We start from the raw sequence: 19531 nt of genomic DNA on the forward strand, positions 1-19531 counted from the left end.
AGCTTCATCAGATTTCGAGAGGTATAGATAGACAGCTGCCATTTTTAACCTTCCGGGTCTCAATGTTCAATACTGGAGCGCATGCATTTAGAGAGATTAGGAAATGTGAAATTAATTACTCTGGACGGTTCAGAGGCCAAGTCATCGGGTTTATTTCAAGCAGAGGTTGTTCAGTGCTTGATCAGTATAGGTGTCAAACGTCATGGGGAGAAGACAGGAGAATGGGATTGAGAAGGAAAAAAAAAGACACAGGGACAGGTACAGGAAGAGGAAACTTTAGAGTGAGACGTGTCAAAGACAGACAGATGGGACAGACTCCGATAGGGGATCTTGTCTGGCAAGCTGAGGTCAGGTTGAACACCGGTTCATTTTCCGCTCTCGGATCTTCACTGAGACTAAGTTTCTCATCAGTGCGTGTTTTAAAACAATACATTTCAATGTTCAAACTCAATGTATTTTTTTTATCAAAGTGCGTTAACCAGATGCTGTTGAACAATTCATTTTCTTGTTGATAAGGCAACTCAATGCTCGCCCCCAGCCTGGGGTAGGGATTGGAACCAATTCCAGAGGGGGACGGTAGGCTGAGTCTGGGAGTTTGTGAAGGAGCCGTAGCTACATCCTCCTCATTCTCCTTCCCCTTCTCACTCCACTGCATGTGTTTGTGTGTGAGACCTGCCTGTCCACTCACCCTCCATCAACGATGCCCACTCTCCCCCAACATCCTCACACTCCTCTGCACACAGCAATCCTCACCAGCTCAAATGATCCAAAAATCTTATACTGCATGTGTTTGTGTGTGTGAGAGACCTGCCCGCCCACTTCACCCTCCATCCAGTGTGAGCCCTCTCCCCTAACTCACTCACACTCCCGTGCACACTGCAATCCTTGCGGGCTCATGTTATCCAAGAATCTTATTCCTTCCCTGCTGCACCAACTCCTTAGCCACGTGTTAAACTGTATATTCTTCCTATTTCTATTCCTGCCATGTGGCACAGATGACGGAACTGAGATCATAACCCTGGACGACATGCCCTTTAACTTCGCACCTCACTCCCTGAACTCCCTTTGCAGAACCTCTTTACTCTACTAGCGCATATCATTGGTACCCACGTGGACCACGACCTTCACAGCTGACCCTCCTCATGAATGCTGAGCACTCGACCCGAGATGTCGCAGACCCCAGCACACAGGAGGCAACATACCGCAAGACACGCAAAATGCTGGTAGAACACAGCAGGCCAGGTAGCATTTGTAGGGAGAAGCGCTGTCGACGTTTCGGGCCGAGACCCTTCGTCAAGACGAACCGAAAGGAAAGATAGTAAGAGGCAACATACCATCCTGGAATCTCATTCTCAACCACAGAACATCCAGTCAGTTTCCTTAGCGAACGAATCACCTGTGACCACAGCTCGCCTCTTCTCCATCCTTCCCTTCTCAGTCTCAGAGCCAGACTAAGAGTTAGAGACCCTCCTGCTGTGAACTTCTTTTGCTGGTCACCCCACCTTCCCCAACAGTATCTAAAGTGATATATGTGTTGTTCAGAGAGATGGACACAGGGGTACACTGCACTCAGTGTTTCCCGCTTTCCCCTTCCTGACTCTCACCTAGTTTCCTCTGCCGTGCACCTTGGTTACAATTACATCTCTACATGTCGTTCCTATCACCCCTTCAGCTTCCTAAATGATCTGGAGTTCCAGCTTAAGTCAAGTCACTTTTATTGTCATTTCGACCATAACTGCTGGTACGGTACATAGTAAAAATGAGATAACGTTTTTCAGGACCATGGTGTTACATGACACAGTACAAAAACTAGGCTGAACTACGTAAAAAAAAACCAACACAGAGAAAAAAAAACACAGAACAACTACACTAGACTACAGACCTACCCAGGACTGCATAAAGTGCACAAAACAGTGCAGGCATTACAATAAATAATAAACAGGACGGTAGGGCAAGGTGTCAGGCCAGGCGCTGGGTATTGAGGAGTCTGATAGCTTGGGGGGATGAAACTGTTGCATAGTCTGGTCGTGAGAGCCCGAATGCTTCGTTGCCTTTTCCCAGACGGCAGGAGGGAGAAGAGATTGTATGAGGGGTGCATGGGGTCCTTCATAATGCTCTTTCCTTTGCGGATGCAGCGTGTAGTGTAAATGTCCATAATGGCGGGAAGAAAGACTCCCGATGATCTTCGCAGCTGAGATCACTATCCGCTTGCGATCCGAGATGGTGCAATTTCCGAACCAGGCAATGATGCAGCTGCTCAGGATGCTCTCAATACAACCCCTGTAGAATGTGATGAGGATGGGGGGTGGGAGATGGATTTTCCTCAGCCTTCGCAGAAAGTAGAGACGCTGCTGGGTTTTCTTTGCTATGGAGCTGGTGTTGAGGGACCAGGTGAGATTCTCCACCAGGTGAACACCAAGAAATTTGGTGCTCTTTACGATTTCTAGCGAGGAGCCGTCGATGTTCAGCGGGGAGTGGTCGCTCCGTGCCCTCCTGAAGTCAACAACCATCTCTTTTGTTTTGTTCACATTCAGAGACAGGTTGTTGGCTCTGCACCAGTCTGTTAGCCGCTGCGCCTCCTCTCTGTAAGCTGACTTGTCGTTCTTGCTGATGAGACCCACCACGGTCGTGTCATCGGCGAACTTGATGATGTGGTTCGAGCTGTGTGTTGCAGCACAGTTGTGGGTCAGCAGAGTGAACAGCAGTGGACTGAGCACACAGCCCTGGGGGTCCCCCATGCTCAGTGTGATGGTGCTGGAGATGCTGCTCCCGATCCGGACTGACTGAGGTCTCCCAGTCAGGAAGTCTAGGATCCAGTTGCAGAGGGAGGTGTTCAGGCCCAATAGGCCCAGCTTTCCAATCAGTTTCTGGGGATGATTATGTTGAATGCTGAACTGAAGTCTCTGAACAGCATCCGAATGTATGTGTCTTTTTTGTCCAGGTGGGTTAGGGTCAGGTGGAGGTTGATGGCAATGGCGTCATCTATTGAGCGGTTGGGACGGTACGCAAACTGCAGGGGGTCCAGTGAGGGGGGCAGCAGGGTCTTGATATGCCTCATGACGAGCCTCTCGAAACACTTCATGATGATGGATGTAAGTGCAACGGGACGGTAATCATTTAGACAGGACACTGAAGACTCCTTCGGCACGGGGACGATGGTGGCGGCCTTGAAGCACGTTGGAATGGTGGCGCTGCTCAGGGAGATGTTGAAGATGTCAGTGAGAACATCTGCTAGGTGGTCTCCACATCCTCTGAGCACTCTACCAGGAATGTTGTCTGGTCCAGCAGCCTTCTGTGGGTTGACCCTGCACAGGGTTCTTCTCACATCGGCCACGGTGAGACACAACACCTGGTCATTTGTAGGAGCTGTGAACCTCCTCGCCGCCACGTCATTTACCACCTCAACACGGGAGTAGAAGTTCTTTAGCGTATCTGGGAGGGAGGCATCATCCGCACAGTCAGGTAATGTTGTCCTATAATTGGCGATGTCCTGGATGCCCTTCCACATGCGCCGTGTGTCGCTTTGCCTCTCTGATGACCCCGGACAGTTTGGCCCTTGTTGTTGTTAAAGCTGCCTTGTTGCCTGCTCTGAAGGCAGAGTCGCGGGACCGCAGCAGCGCACGCACCTCTGCGGTCATCCATGGCTTCTGGTTAGCACGTATAGTGATGGTCTTGGACAGAGTAACATCATCAATGCACTTGCTGATGTAGCTGGTCACTGATACTGTGTACTCCTCTAAGTTGGTAGAGTCGCCATCGGTTGCAGCCTCCCTGAACATGTGCCAGTCAGTGTGCTCAAAGCAGTTTTGAACAGCAGAGATGGCTCCTGCTGGCCAGGTTTTCAACTGTTTCTGAACTGGTCTGGAGTGCCTGACGAGCGGTCTGTATGCTGGGATTAACATAACAGAGATGTGGTCTGAGTAACTGAGGTGGGGGTGGGGCTCTGCCTGGTACGCGTGGGGGATGTTTGTGTAAACCAGATCCAACGCGTTCTCCCCCCTCGTTGCAAAGTCTGATGGAATTTGGGGAGGGCTGACTTAATGTGCAAATCCTGAATGTGGATTGTTCGGAGCTGAAGCTGGATGGTTATCAGGGATACAGGAGGGTCCCCTGCCTTCCCACATCCCGCGAGAGGAGCTTTCCACGATCCGGCCTGGTATCTCCACTGTTCTAACTGAACAAGTGTAAAGATAAAAATTCTAGTTCCATCATGATTTTGCCTTCTCTGACTGAATGCTCTCCCCACTGAAACCTCAAAGAGCTAAAGCTTCGAAGTCTCCGCTCCAACTCTGTCCACTCCCACAGTGGCCGCCCCACTTGCTCCTGCCTGACTTTAAGATCTTCTTGAAAATAATCTCAAAAAACAACTGCCCTTAACCATTGACGTTAATACATCGGCGAACCCGAGTGAATTACGTCCTCTCAAGCCTCTGATCTCTCCGATTAGAGATGCGTCAAAGCTCGGTAGGGCGACACAAGGATGAATGACTGATTGAAGCCCATCCCACATTCAGAGCAGGTGCCCACCCTCACCACAGTGTGCACCCACCACTGTCTCTGCAGTGTGGGTAAGTGTGTGAATGCCTTCCCACAGGCTGAACAGGTCAGCGTACTCTCACTGCTGAAAACAGATTGTCATTCAAATGAGATGTCTGATTGAATCCCTTCCCACATTCGGAGCAGCTGAATGGTTTCTCCCCAGAGTGAATTCTCTGATGTACCTTCAGATGAGATGACTGAGTGAATCCTTTACAACATTCAGAGGACGTGGATGGCTTCTCCCCAGTGTGAATTCGGTAGTGCCTCACAAGGGTGCCTGACTTTGTGAATCGCTTCTCATACTCAAAGCAGCTAAACGGTTTCTCCCCAGTGTGAACTCGCTGATGTTCAATCAGTCGAGGTGACCGAGCAAATCCCTTTCCACACTCGGAGCATGTGAATGGCTTCCCTCAGCGTGAAATCCCTGATGTACCTTCAGATTAGATGACTGAGTAAATCCTTTCCCACATTCAAAGCACTTGAATGGCTTCTCTCATAGAACCATAGAACCATAGAACATCACAGCACAGAAACAGGCCTTTTGGCCCTTCTTGGCTGTGCCGAACCATTTTTCTTTCTAGTCCCACTGACCTGAACCTGGCCCATAACCCTCCATACACCTCTCATCCATGTACCTGTCTAAGTTTTTCTTAAATGTTAAAAGTGAGCCCGCATTTACCACTTCATCTGGCAGCTCATTCCGCACTCCCACCACCCTCTGTGTGAAGAAGCCCCACCTAATGTTCCCTTTAAACTTACCCCCTTCACCCTTAACCCACGTCCTCTGAATTCCCCAGAGTGAATTCGGCAGCGCTGCACAAGGGAGTCCGAATCAGCGAACCCCTTCCCACATTCAGAGCATGTGAATGGTCTCTCCCCCGTGTGCATTCGCTGATGTACCTTCAGTTGAGATAACTGAGTGAATCTTTTTCCATATTCAGAGCACGTAAATGGCTTCTCCCCAGTGTGACCTCGCTGGTGTCTCTGTGGTGTGGATGAACGAGTGAATTGCTTTCCACAGTCTGAGCAGGTGAACGGCATCTTTTCAGTGTGAACTCGCTGGTGTTCATTCAGTTGAGATGATTGAGTGAACACTTCGCCACACAGAGCAGGTGAGTGGCTTCTCCCCGGTGTGAACTCGCTGGTATCACTGTGTTGTGGTTGACAGTGTGAATGCCTTCCCACCATCTAAGCAGGTTACACTGCTGAATTTTCGGATATATCGTTAGCGTCGACGACAGAATGAATTGCTTCCCACAATCAGAACACGTGGAGCATCTCACTACGGTGTGAACTGATGACTGAGTAGATCCCCACCCACATACAGAGCAGGTGAATGGCCACTCCCCACTGTGAACTCACTGGCGAGTCTGTGGGTAGGCTGTGAGTGAATCCCTTCCCACACTGAGAGAAGGAGAATGATATCTCACTGCGATCAATCTCTGGAAATTCAGAAAGTCAGACGATTGAATCCCTTGTACAATCAATGCAGCTGAGGAACTGATCTCAGTAACCAAATGCTGGCGTGTTCCCAGCACCCCGGTTCCAGTGGATTCACTGAGTTTCAACATTTCAGACACAAAATACATTTCCAGCTGGGATGAGACAACTCGTCATCTTCAATGACCAACAACAGATGTGTTGTCTTTGCAAATAAAATATTTGGTCACTCCTTATATATCCGGACAGAGACAGCAAAGCTGGCATGTTGAGATTCCCATGTACAAGTGTTCTGCCATTTCAAACCTGTAAAGATATTTGAAAGGACATCAATGGGTGAAGGACAATTTTTCAGGTGAGATTTTAGACTGTGGTGAGAACATAAGATATAGGAGCACGAGAACGTCATCGGCCCATCTCCACCAACTTACCTTTTCCCCATCAACCTTAATTTCCCTTGTTACGAATGTGCCACAACTCGGAGGGGCTGAAGGGTACAAAGTAACCCCCCCCCCCTTTTTGAGAATCGCAAGATCGCTATTAATTCGAGTCTGGGACCCAGGAAATGAGAGAGAATCCAAAAGGTTTTGGAATGTGTCCTGGCCTCAGCGATACAAAGCCACGGATAACGGCCATTGTCTCTTGGAGACGGAATTGTGTATTGAGTACTGTACTATTCATTGACGCCCTCAGGGGATGACCAGAGTGGGCTGGTTGAGGGATTGCATCACCCCAACCTGATTGACATCTGAGACCCCGTGAGTAAGGATAAAAGAGGGTCTGGGGAACAACCTCTTCAGACGCACCAGGAGAAACGCTAGAAATCCCGTGACAGCGTTTAATAGCGACAGCCGGTGGGGGGCTCGTGTGCGTCCTTTCCCTTGCCTGGGTTGGCGGGCTCGCCACGGAAAAACGGCTTTAGCTAAAGGACAGGCCACAAGTGACAGGCCACACCAACGGAACTCTCGAAGGATCGAAATCATAAAAAGGAAAGCCGGCAAGTTTCTAAAAATCTCTCTCTTGACTCCAACCAAAGGCTGCAGCCTGAATGAACTGAGTGACTTTTATATTTCCATCGGACAATACATTATCCCCTAGACAACGATAGAGCTATTTCTTATTGATTATTATTATACCCGCACTTTTAGATTTAGTATTGACGACGTATATTATCTGTATGTTTGCATTGATATTATTTTTGTGTATTTTTACTAATAAATACTGTTAAAAATAGTATCATCCGACTTCAACGGACCTCTCTATCTTTGCTGGTAAGTGACCCAGTTACGGGGTTCGTAACACCCTACTTTGCAAAAATCTGTCCAACCTTATCTCAAATATATTTACGTAGCGTCCACTACGTCATAGGGCAGAGAAATCCACAAATTCAACAACCTCAAGGAAAAACAAATGACTGAACCTTAAGGTGATTTTAAATCGCAGCAAGAGGCGGAGAGGGAAGAGGTAAAAGAAGCTCGGAGAGAAGCTGTTCTTTTTTTAACTGGTCGCGGGAGAGGCTAGACTGCGCAGGCGCGTGACGTAGCGCCAAAGGTTTAAAAAGAAAGACCGCCATATACGGAGGCCATCGTCGGAGTGGACTGAGGCAGGCTGGGTCGGCTTTGGCTCAATCAGGCTTCGGCGAGAACAGGCAGAGGCGAGGTTTGAACAGGGCACTACTGCGCAAGCGCATGAAAGCCGTGAAAGGCAGCGGGAGAATTTAAAAAGCGAGCAGAGGCTGAGTACGAGCTTCATTCCAAGTGAGGTAAGGCCGGGTAAGCTTCTTTAATTAATCAAATTAGATTAGGTGTAGGTAATGGAGGCAGCAGTTAGGGCAGTTGAGTGCTCCGTTTGCAGTATGTGGGAAGTCAGGGCGAGCACTGTTGTCCCTGATGACTACACCTGCAAAAGGTGCATCCAGCTGCAGCTCCTGACAAACCCTGTTAGGGAACTGGAGCTGGAGCTGGAAGAACTTCAGATCATTCAGGAGGCAGAGGCAGAAATAGACAGGAGTTTCAGGGAGATAGTCACCCCTAGGAGTCAGGAGACAGGTAGTTGAGTGACTGTCAGGAGAGGGAAGGGGAATAGACAGGAAGAGCAAAGCACCGCTGTGGCCGTTCCCATCAACAATAAGTTTACCGTGTTGGACCCTGTTGGTGGGGATGACCTACCAGGGACAAGTTGCAGTGGTTGCGTCTCTACCACCGATACAGGACACTCAGCTCAGAAGAGAAGGAGGGAAAAAAAGAGAGCAGTAGTGATAGGGGATTCGATAGTTAGGGGGACAGATATGAGGTTCTGTGGAAGAGATCGAGAATCCCGGGTGTTCTGTTGCCTCGCTGGTGTCAGGGTCCGCGATATCTCGAATCGAGTTTTCAGTATTCACAAGAGAGAGGGTGAGCAGCCGGATGTCGTGGTCCATGTAGGGACCAATGACGTGGGTAGGAAGAGTGAGAAGATCCTGAAATATGAGTTTAGGGAGCTAGGTGCCAAGTTAAAGGACAGGACTTCGAGGATCGGAATCTCAGGATTGCTACCAGTGCCACGTGCAGGTGGGTTTAGAAATTGTAAGATAGTGCAGATCAACACATGGGTGAAGACATAATGCAGGAGAGAGGGCTTCAGATTTATAGATAATTGGGCAGTTTTCCAGGCTTGGTCGGACCTGTTCCGGCGGGACGGTTTACATCTGAACTGGAGGGGGCCAAATATTCTTGCAGGTAGGTTTGCTAGAGAGGCTCCAGTGGATTTAAACTAGATAAGGGGGGTGGGGGTGGGGTGAGGGGAACCAGAGTGGTGGAACAGATGTATGGGAGAAGGAAGAAAAAGAAGACAGTAAAGTTCTTTGTACTGTTAGAGATAAACAGAGAGGAAGAGGTGGAGAATTTCTTAAATGCATTTATTTTAATGCTAGGAGCATTGTAAGAAAGGTGGATGAGCTTAGAGCATGGATTGATACCTGGAAATATGATGTTGTAGCTATTACTGAAACATGGTTGAAGGAGGGGTGTGATTGGCAACTAAATATTCCTGGATTTCGTTGCTTCAGGTGTGATAGAATCGGAGGGACAAGAGGGGGAGGTGTTGAGTTCCTTGTCAGAGAAAATATTACAGCGGTGCTCTGGCAGGATAGATCAGAGTGCTCGTCTAGGGAGACTATCTGGGTGGAATTGAAGAATGGGAAAGGTGTAGTAACACATATAGGGTGTATTATAGACCACCTAAATGGGAGCGTTAATTGAAGGAACAAATTTTTAAGGAGATAGCAGATATTTGTAGTAAGCACAGGGTTGTGATTGTGGGAGATTTTAATTTTCCACACATAGACTGGGAAGCCCATACTGTAAAAGGGATGGATGGCTTGGAGTTTGTAAAATGTGTGCAGGATAGTTTTTTGCAGCAATACATAGAGGTACCAACTAGAGAAGGGGCAGTGTTGGATATCCTGTTAGGGAATGAGATAGGTCATGTGACGGAAGTATGTGTTGGGGTGCACTTCGGGTCCAGTGATCACGATGCCATTAGTTTCAATATAATTATAGAGACGGATAGGACTGGACCCAGAGTTGAGATTTTTGATTGGAGAAAGGCTAACTTTGAGGAGATGCGAAAGGGTTTAGAAGGAGTGGATTGAGACTATTTGTTTAATGGGAAGGATGTAATAGAAGAATGAAGGTCAATTAAAGGTGACATTTTGAGGGTACAGAATCTCTATGTTCCTGTTAGGTTGAAAGGAAAGGTTAAAAATTTGAGAGAGCCATGGTTTTCAAGGGATATTGGAAAACTGGTTCGGAAAAAGAGAGATATCTACAATAAATATAGGCAACATGGAGTAAATGAGGTGCTCGAGGAATATAAAGAATGTAAGAAGAATCTTAAGAAAGAAATTAGAAAAGCTAAAAGAAGATACGAGGTTATTTTGGCAAGTAAGGTGAAAATAAATCCAAAGGGTTTCTACAGTTATATTAACAGCAAAGGGATAGTGAGGGATAAAATTGATCCCTTAGAGAATCTGAATGGACAGCCATGTGTGGAGCCAAAAAAGATGGGGGAGATTTTGAACAATTTATTTTCTTCAGTATTCACCAAGGAGAAGGATATTGAATTGTGTAAGGAAGGGGAAACAAGTAGGGAAGTTATGGAAAATATGACGATTAAAGAGGAGATAGTACTGGCGCCTTTAAGGAATATAAATTGGATAAATCTCCGGGTCCTGACAGGATATCCCTGAGGACCTTGAAGGAATTTAGTGTAGAAATAGCAGGGGCTCTGACAGAAAAATATATGACAGAAACGGGGATGGTGCGTATTGCTCATGTTGTTCCATTGTTTAAAAAGGGTTCTAAGAGTAAACCTAGCAATTATAGGCCTGTAAGTCTGACGTCAGTGGTGGGTAAGTTAATGGAAAGTATTCTTAGAGATGGTAAATATAATTATCTGGATAGCCAGGGTCTGATTAGGAACAGTCAACATGGATTTGTGCGTCGAAGGTCATTTTTAACAAATCTTATTGGATTTTTTGAAGAGGTTACGAGGAAAGTTGACGAGGGTAAAACAATGGATATTGTCTATACGGACTTCAGTAAGGCATTTGACAAGGTTCCACAGGGTAAGTTAATTTGGAAGGTGAAATCGTTAGGTATTAATATTGAAGTATTAAAATGGACTCAACAGTGGCTCGATGGGAAATGCCAGAGAGTAGTGGTGGATAACTGTTTGTCAGGTTGGAGGCCGGTGACTAGTGGTGTGGCTCATGGATCTGTACTGGGTCCAATGTTGCTTGTCATATACATTAATGATCTGGATGATGGGGTGGTAAATTGGAATAGTAAGTATGCAGTGATACAAAGATAGGTGGCGTTGTGGATAATGAAGTATGTTTTCAAAGCTTGCAGAGAGATTTAGGCCAGTTAGAAGAGTGGGCTGAAAAATGGCAGATGGAGTTTAATGCTGATAAGTGTGAACTGCTACATTTTGGTAGGAATAATCAAAATAGGACATACATGGTAAGTGGTAGGGCATTGAAGAATGCAGTGAGAATAAGGTTGAAAAGTTCCTTGAAGGTGGAATCTCATGTGGATAAGTTGATGAAGAAAGCTTTTGGTATGCTGGCCTTTATATATCAGAGCATTGAATATAGGAGTTGGGATTTAATGTTAAAATTGTACAAGGCATTGGTGAGGCCAAATCTGGAGTATTGTGTACAGTTCTGGTCACCGAATTATAGGAAAGATGTCAACAAAATAGAGAGAGTACAGAGAAGATTTACTAGAATGTTTCAGCACCTAAGTTACAGGGAAAGGTTGAACAAGTTAGGTCTTTATTCTTTGGAGCGAGGAAGGTTGAGGGGGGACTTGATAGAGGTATTTAAAATTATGAGGGTGATAGGTAGAATTGACGTGGATGGGCTTTTTCCAATGAGAGTAGGGGAGATTCAAACAGGAGGCCTTGAGTTGAGAGTTGGAGGCAAAAGTTTGGGGTAACACGAGAGGGAATTTCTTTACTCAGAGAGTGGTAGCTGTGTGGAACAAGCTTCCGGTAGAAGTGGTAGAGGCAGTTTTGATATTTGTCATTTAAAGCAAAATTGGGTAGGTATATGGTCAGGAAAGTAATGGAGGGTTATGGGCTAAGTGCAGGTCGGTGGGACCAGGTGAGAGTAAGTGTACGTCACGGACTAGAAGGGCCAAGATGGCCTGCTTCCTGGCTGTAATTATTATATGGTTATAAACCCGATTGAATTCTTTGAGGATGTAAAAAACACATTGATGAAGGCAGAACATTGGGTGTAGTGTGCACGGTTTCAGTAACACTTTTGATAAGGTTCGCTATCCGAGACTCATTAAGAAAGAAATGATGCAAGGACCCTAGGAGACCTGCTTTGTGGATACAGAACTGGCTTTCCCACAGAAGGCGAAGTGTGGTTGTCGATGGTTTGTATTCTGCATAGAGGTCAGTGACCAGTGATATTTTGTAGCGATCTGATCTGGGACCCCTCCTCTTTGTGATTTTTATAAATGACCTTGATGAGGAAGTAGAAGGGTGGGATTGTAAGTTTGTCGATGACACAAATGTAGGGGGTGTTGTTGATAGTCTGAATGGTTGACTGAGTGGAGCATGACATCGATAGGATACAGAACTGGGCTGAGAATTGGCAGATGGAGTTCAGCCCGGTGGTTCATTTCGGTAGGTCAAATATGAAGACAGAATACAATATTAACGGTTAAGTTCCTACCCATGGCCCCGCTCCTACCTGCGTCCGATCCTAGAGAGCCTCTCTTCTACTGAGCGCATGGTCGATATTCGGGATTGGCTGCGACCTGCACGCATGCGCATTTATTTAAACAGTGGGATATCTGCAGATGCGGAAATCCAAAGCAACACCCACAAAATGCTGTAGGAACTCGGAGGGCAGGTAGCAATTTTGGAGAGGAGTGAACAGTCGGCGTTTCAGACCTAGACCCTTCCTCGGGACTGGAAAGGAAGGGAGGGAGAAAGAATGTGGGGCTGGAGGGGAGGTGATAGGTGAAAGCGGGAGATTGGTCAGGGGTGAAGTAAAGAGCTGGGAAGTTGATTGGTGAGAGAGATAAAAGGCTGGAGAATGATGATGATGATGATGATGATGGTAATAATAATAATAATAATAATAAATACTTTATTGTTCCCGAGTGGGGAATGCTTTCGTTACAGCAGCAACATTTAGCAGTCTGCAGACTTAACTAAAAATAAAATCGAGAATAATAATACACACAATAATACTGTACCAATGCGCAATAATAATGTATGAAATAATAATGCAGAGACTGTTGATCTTTGAAGTGTTTTCTCCTGTCGCAGAAAGATGAACTGTTGTATATGCTTAATGCGTTTTGTGCCAAAGATTTTCTGGAAAGGCGTCAAAGATTACAGGGAGAAGGCAGGAGAATGAGGTGGAGGAGGAAAATAAAAGACACTGAGGAAACTTTAGACTGAGACGTGTCGAGCACAGACAGATGGGACAGACTCCGATAGGGGTTCTTGTCTGGCACGGAGCAGTGGAGCTGAACCCCGGTTCATTTTCCATTCTCGGACCTTCACGGGGATCGTTTCCCATCAGTACATGTTTTACTGAGAAGTTTCTGGCCTTAACTTGTTTTTAATTGGACACAGAACAATTCTCAACAAAATCTTTAATATGTGACTCATGAGACTAATTGTTCTATAATTTTTGCAGTCAATAATCCCAGGAATTCTTGGCGGAGTTATAAATACTGGTTTAAAGAGATCGTCAGGCAATACACCAGACTCATATGTGCCATTAAACAGTTCAAAAAGAATATCTGTGCCCAGATCTTCTAGTGTTTGTATCATTTTCACTGAATTTTCACCAGGTCCAATGGCTTTACAATGTTTCATGCTTTTCGTTGCTTTGGCTATTTCTTCTTTGGTAATAGGTGGGCCAGAATTAGGGTGCATAATATCTGGGGGTTCCCCTCTATTATCTTCAAACAGCCGGTCTATATACTGAATCCAACTCTCACATACTTTATCTGGATCTGTTAGTGTGGATCCGTCTGCTGCTCTTATATATCCTGTGGAGGAGGTTTTCTCAATTCCAGTATTTCCTCAATTTTCTTGTGCATTTCTTTGCTGTTGTTAATATGGCCTTCTACTTTATTGCATTTTTGATTCAGCCATTCTTCCTTTGCAATATTGCACAATTGTCTGGTCTGTCTGTCTAGCTCTTTGTATTGCACTTCATTATTCTTCACTAACCTTCTTTGTTCCATCAGATCTAGAATTTCGTGGGTTATTCACCCCTTGTTGGTGTGTTGGATTTCTTGTGCTGGGATTATTTCCTCTGCTGATCGCTGTATAGCAGATTTAAATCTGTCCCAAATAGGTGTTGTAACCTTTTCATTGAGGTGTTCTTTTACATCTGTCTTGAACTATTGCTTAAGTATGCTATCTTTTTAAAGGTCACCCAACATACATTCCTTTCACTTTTTCCACGTTTCAGTCTCTTTAATTTTGTTTTAATGGTAGCTATTACTGGATGGTGCTCTGAACCACAGTCTGCTCCTGGGCAGGCTTTAGAATTTGTGATGTTATTTCTGCAGCGTTCATTGATGGTAATAAAATCTATTGAGGCAGGACATTGAAGACTTCTTCGGCATGGGGACGATGATGGCGGCCTTGAAGCGCGTTGTAACAGTGGCGCTGCTCAGGGAGATGTTGAAGATGTCAGTGAGAGCATCTGCTAGCTGGTCTGCACATCCTCTGAGCACTCTACCAGGGATGTTGTCTGGTCCTTCAGCCTTTCGTGGGTTGACCCTGCACAGGGTTCTTCTCACATGGGCCATGGTGAGACACAGCACCTGGTCATTTGTGAGAGGGGTGGACTTCCTCGCCGCCTCGTAACTTTCCGCCTCAAAACGGGCATTGAAGTTATTCAGCGCATCTGGGATGTCGCCATATTCTCTGGGTCAGATTCCCTCCTCATCATCATCTTCCTCTGGGTCAGATTTCCTCCTCCTCCTCCATCCCATAACCTCTAAACCCCACCACTTTCTAGAACTCCAAAGCCCTGACTTTGATTTCACGCCTTGCTCCTTCGAGCACTTAGCCGCTTTCCACTGTATTAGAACATAGAGCATAGAATAGTACAGCACAATGCAGGCCCTTCGGCCCACAATGCGTGCCGACTCTTAAACACTGCTTTCAATGTAACCCCTCACATTAAATTCCTCCATGTACCTGTCTAGTAGTCTCTTAAATTTCACTTGTGTATCTGCCTCCACCACGGACTCAGGCAGTTTATTCTACGCACCAAGCACTCCCTGAGTAAAAAACCTTCTTCTAATATCCCCCTTGAGCTTCCCTCCCCTTACCTTAAAGCCATGTCCTCTTGTACTGAGCAGTGGTGCCCTGGGGAAGAGGCTCTGGCTGTCCACTCTATCTATTCCTCTCAATATCTTGTATACCTCTATCATGTCTCCTCTCATCTTCCTTCTCTCCAAAGAGTAAAGCCTAACTCCCTTAATCTCTGATCATAATGCATACACTCTAAACCAGGCAGCATCCTGGTAAATCTCCTCTGTACCCTTTCCAATGCTTCCACATCTTTCCTATACTGAGGTGACCAGAACTGGACACAGTACTCCAAGCGTGGCCGAACCAGAGTTTTATAGAGCTGCATTATTACCTCGCGTCTCTTAAACTCTATCTCTCAACGTATGAACGCTAACACCCCATAAGCTTTCTTAACTACCCTACCTACCTGTGAGGCAACTTTCAGGGATCTGTGGACATGTATCCCCAGTTCCCTCTGCTCTTCCACACTACCAAGTAGCCTGCCATTTACTTTGTACTCTGCCTTAGAGTTTGTCCTTCCAAAGTGTACCACCTCACACTTCTCCGGGTTGAACTCCATCTGCCACTTCTCAGCCCACTTCTGCATCCTATCGATGTCTCTCTGCAATCTTCGCCAATCCTCTACACTATCCACAACACCACCAACCTTTGTGTCGTCTGCAAACTTGCCAACCCACCCTTTTACCCCCACATCCAGGTTGTTAATAAAAATCACGAAAAGTAGAGGTCCCAGAACCGATCCTTGTGGGACACCAATAGTCACAAACCTCCAATCCGAATGTACTCCCTGCACCACGACCCTCTGCTTTCTGCAGGCAAGCCAATTCTGAATCCACCTGGTCAATCTTCCCTGGATCCCATGCCTTCTGACTTTCTGAATAAGCCTACCGTGTGGAACCTTGTCAAATGCCTTACTAAAATCCATGTAGATCACATCCACTGCACTACCCTCATCTATATGCCTGGTGACCTCCTCAAAGAACTCTATCAGGCATGTTAGACATGATCTGCCCTTCACAAAACGATGCTCACTGTCCCTGATCAGACCATGATTCTCTAAATGCCCATAGATCCTATCTCTAAGAATCTTTTCCAACAGCTTTCTCACCACAGACGTAAGGCTCACTGGTCTATAATTACCCGGACTATCCCTGATACCTTTATTGAACAAGGGAACAACATTCGCCTCCCTCCAATCCTCCAGTACCATTCCCGTGGACAACGAGGACATAAAGATCCTAGCCAGAGGCTCAGCAATCTCTTCCCTCGTCTCGTGGAGCATTCTGGGGAATATTCTGTCACGCTCCGGGGACTTGTCCACCACTTCTCCCTTAATATCAACATGCTCCAGAACATTAACCTCATTCATATTGTCCTCACCATCATCAAGTTCCCTCTCAGTGGTGAATACCGAAGAGAAGTATTCATTGAGGACCTCGCTCACTTCCACAGCCTCCGGACGCATCTTCCCACTTTTATCTCTAATCGGTCCCTCCTTCACTCTTGTCATTCTTTTGTTCTTCACATAATTGAAGAATGCCTTGGTATTTACCTTTACCCTACTCGCCAAGGCCTTCTCATGCCCCCTTCCTGCTCTCCTCAGCTCCTTCTTAAGCTCCTTTCTTGCTACCTTATATTCCTCAATAACCCCATTTGATCCTTGCCTCCTAACCTCACGTATGCTGCCTTCTTCCACCTGACTAGGTTTTCCACCTCAGTTGTCACCCATGGTTCCTTCACCCTGCCATGCTTTATCTTCCTCACCGGTACAAATTTATCCCTAACATCCTGCAAGAGATCCCTAAACATCGACCACATCTCCATAGTACATTTCCCTGCAAAAACATCATCCCAATTCACACCCGCAAGTTCTAGTCTTACAGCCTCATGATTTGCCCTTCCCCAATTAAAAATTTTCCTGTCCTCTCTGATTCTATCCTTTTCCATGATAATGCTAAAGATCAGGGATCGGTGGTCACTGTCCCCCAGATGCTCAGCCACTGAGAGATCTGTGACCTGACCCGGGTCGTTACCTGGTGCCAGATCTAATGTGGCATTCCCCCTGGTAGACCTGTCAACATACTGTGACAGGAACCCGTCCTGGACACACTTAACAAACGTTGCCCCGTCTAAGTCATTGGAACTAATCAGGTGCCAATCAATATTAGAGAAGTTAAAGTCACACATGATAACAACCCTGTTACTTTTGCTGGGTATTGCGACAACCCAGCTGTCTGAGGTGCAGCCCTTCGAAATCTGTGAGAATGACACAAAGCTTACAGATCTGCAGGAAAAGGACTTTAACCAGACATGACCTTCTGCCTTCGCCCAGACCCCTGAGGAACGAAGAACATTTGGGAGAAAATCCCCAGTGAACTCATCTTCTTCTACAGTCTGCAGAGAGCCAGAGACAAAACTCACCTTATTCATCCACAGTGGGCTGACCGGTTGTAATCTGTCATCATAGGGGGAGCGAGAGGTGAACACCAAGGATGATTTAAAAGCACTGAAACAGGGACATGAGCAAAGACCAGCTGGACTGAGCTGGTCTATATTGGCCCTGTGGCAGAGACTGTAAGCCCTGAGACACAGGATTTGAAACAGAACTGATTTATTTGTCAGATATCCACAATATTGAACACCTGTTTAATTTAAGCAAAATTATCAGCAGAACAAGCTCTAAAATGCTGAGATGTTCAGTCCTGGGTGTGATGACGAGCCACAATATCTGCAGAATCAAACATTAACAATCCGTCGTGAACTTGCAACTCGAACCAATCACCGTGATGGTTAAAAATGGAGGTTATTTGAACTTCCTCTGTGATGTGAATTTGATGGTTTTTCAGCCGGTGGGATGTCTGAGGAAGTCTCTTTTCTCACTCAGGACAGAGTGTGTCCGCTACTTACTGTGAACTCGCTGAAGCCTCTCAAGATGGGTTAACTGAGTGAATCCTTTCCCACCGTTGGAACAGGTGTACAGCAACTCTTCAGTGTGAACTGACCGGTGTTTCAGTAGTTTCGGGGATTAAATGAATCCCCTCCCACAGGTGGAAATGATTAGTAGCCTCTCCCCAGTGTGAACTGAGATTTCTGGAAAGAAAGCAGCCCGAAAGGTCACAGCGGCTTCTACGGGGTCAACGAAAGTTGCTGCCGTTGTGCCTAAACGCACGTCTAATGATCACAAGATCCTGCTGTATATTCGGTACTGAAAGGACTGCAGGACCCCACAATCACCGAGTTGCTCACTGACGGAGATGATGGAGGAGCTGAGGCCTGAGTCAAAGGAGGCTTACGGTCAAATAGCGAGTGGCCGTCACAGTCGCTGTTCTTGTCATCGCGAGACCCCTCTGGACATTATTAATCCGCTCCGGCGCAGGGAAGGTTCGCTGATTTATTGGATGTGAGCAGGGATGGATGGAGGGGCCGAGTTCTCCGTTGTAGCGAGGACTGGGCCTGAAACCACGTTGTCTCCTGTTTAGAGCCACCCGGATTGAGGGGACGAAGGTGGTACACGGAGTCAGAGCTGCCCTCCCGGAGTATTGCTCGCAGAAGACGAGCTCTTTTGTGACCGACTGCGCTTTTTCACGGCGCCCAATAGACTCAGGTTCCAGGGTGCACGGCCGCTTGTTTTTCACCCGCAGGAGGACAGACGAACGACCCATCGCGTTTGTGTTATTGCTAGCCCCAGAATCATTGGTATAGAGAGAGTAGAGCACTGGACGAAGCGCACATCCCTGAGGTGCGCCGGTGTTGATCATCAGCGCGGAGGATATGTTATCACCAGTCGACACAGATTGCCGTCCTCCAGATCTGAAATGAAGGATCCAATTGCAGAGGGAAGTACAGAGGCCCAGGTTCCCTTGCTTATCGATCAGGACTGTAGGAACATCGGCGTTAAACGCTGAGCTAGAGTCAACCAACAGCTGCCTGACATAGGTGTTTATATTGGCCAGGGAATCTAGGGGAGGCTGAAGAGCTGGTCATTGGATAATTGACACTGCAATTCGTGAAAATTACTGTCCCAATTTCTACACCCAATCACAGTTTAAATTCAACACTGAACAATTCTTTCTCTCTCTCGCACACACACATACTCCCTCCCTCTCTCTCGACCCCCCTTCCCCAACTTTCCCGTCCATCCCTTCTCTCTTTCTCTCTCACATTCCCTCGCTCTCCCGCTCACTCCCACTGTCGCCTTCCCCCACCCCTACACACCCTATCCCTCTCACCTTCCCCTTCCCCTCTTTCCAGTCTCTCCCTTTCTCCCTCTCTCCCACCTCTCTCCCATCCCGCTTCCCCCTCTCTACCCCGTCTCTCCTCTCTCTTCTCCCTCTCCCGATCTCTCCCCATCTCTCTCCTCCTTTCTCCCTCTCCCCTCTTTGTCCCCCTCTCCCCTCCACTTCTTCTCTCCCTCTCTCCATCCCTCACTCCTTTTCCTCCGCTTTCTGTAGCGATCTCTCTTTACGCGACTCTGCTCGGCACTCCCCACTGATTTCCGACCAGGTACTTACCCCTGCTGTTGGGACAAATGCTACAGCCCCCCTCACCACCATTCACGGTCCCCGCCAGTCTGTCCAGGAGAGGTGGCACTTTACTTGTGAGTCTGTCGGACTGTATCCGGGTGCAGCCTCCTGTACATCGGTGAAGCTGACGTAAGTAAAACACCTGTACTCCACCCGCTTTGAAAAGCGGGATTTCACAGAGC

At 46.9% G+C, this 19531-nt stretch overlaps 1 pseudogene; it reads right to left on the minus strand.

The window, feature by feature from the left end:
• Positions 1-4443: 4443 nt before the first annotated feature.
• Positions 4444-19531, minus strand: part of LOC140733787 (uncharacterized) — a 276015-nt pseudogene continuing 260927 nt past the window's right edge.

The sequence above is a fragment of the Hemitrygon akajei genome, chromosome 9, assembly GCF_048418815.1.
Source record: "Hemitrygon akajei chromosome 9, sHemAka1.3, whole genome shotgun sequence".
Taxonomy (NCBI): Eukaryota; Metazoa; Chordata; class Chondrichthyes; order Myliobatiformes; family Dasyatidae; genus Hemitrygon; species Hemitrygon akajei.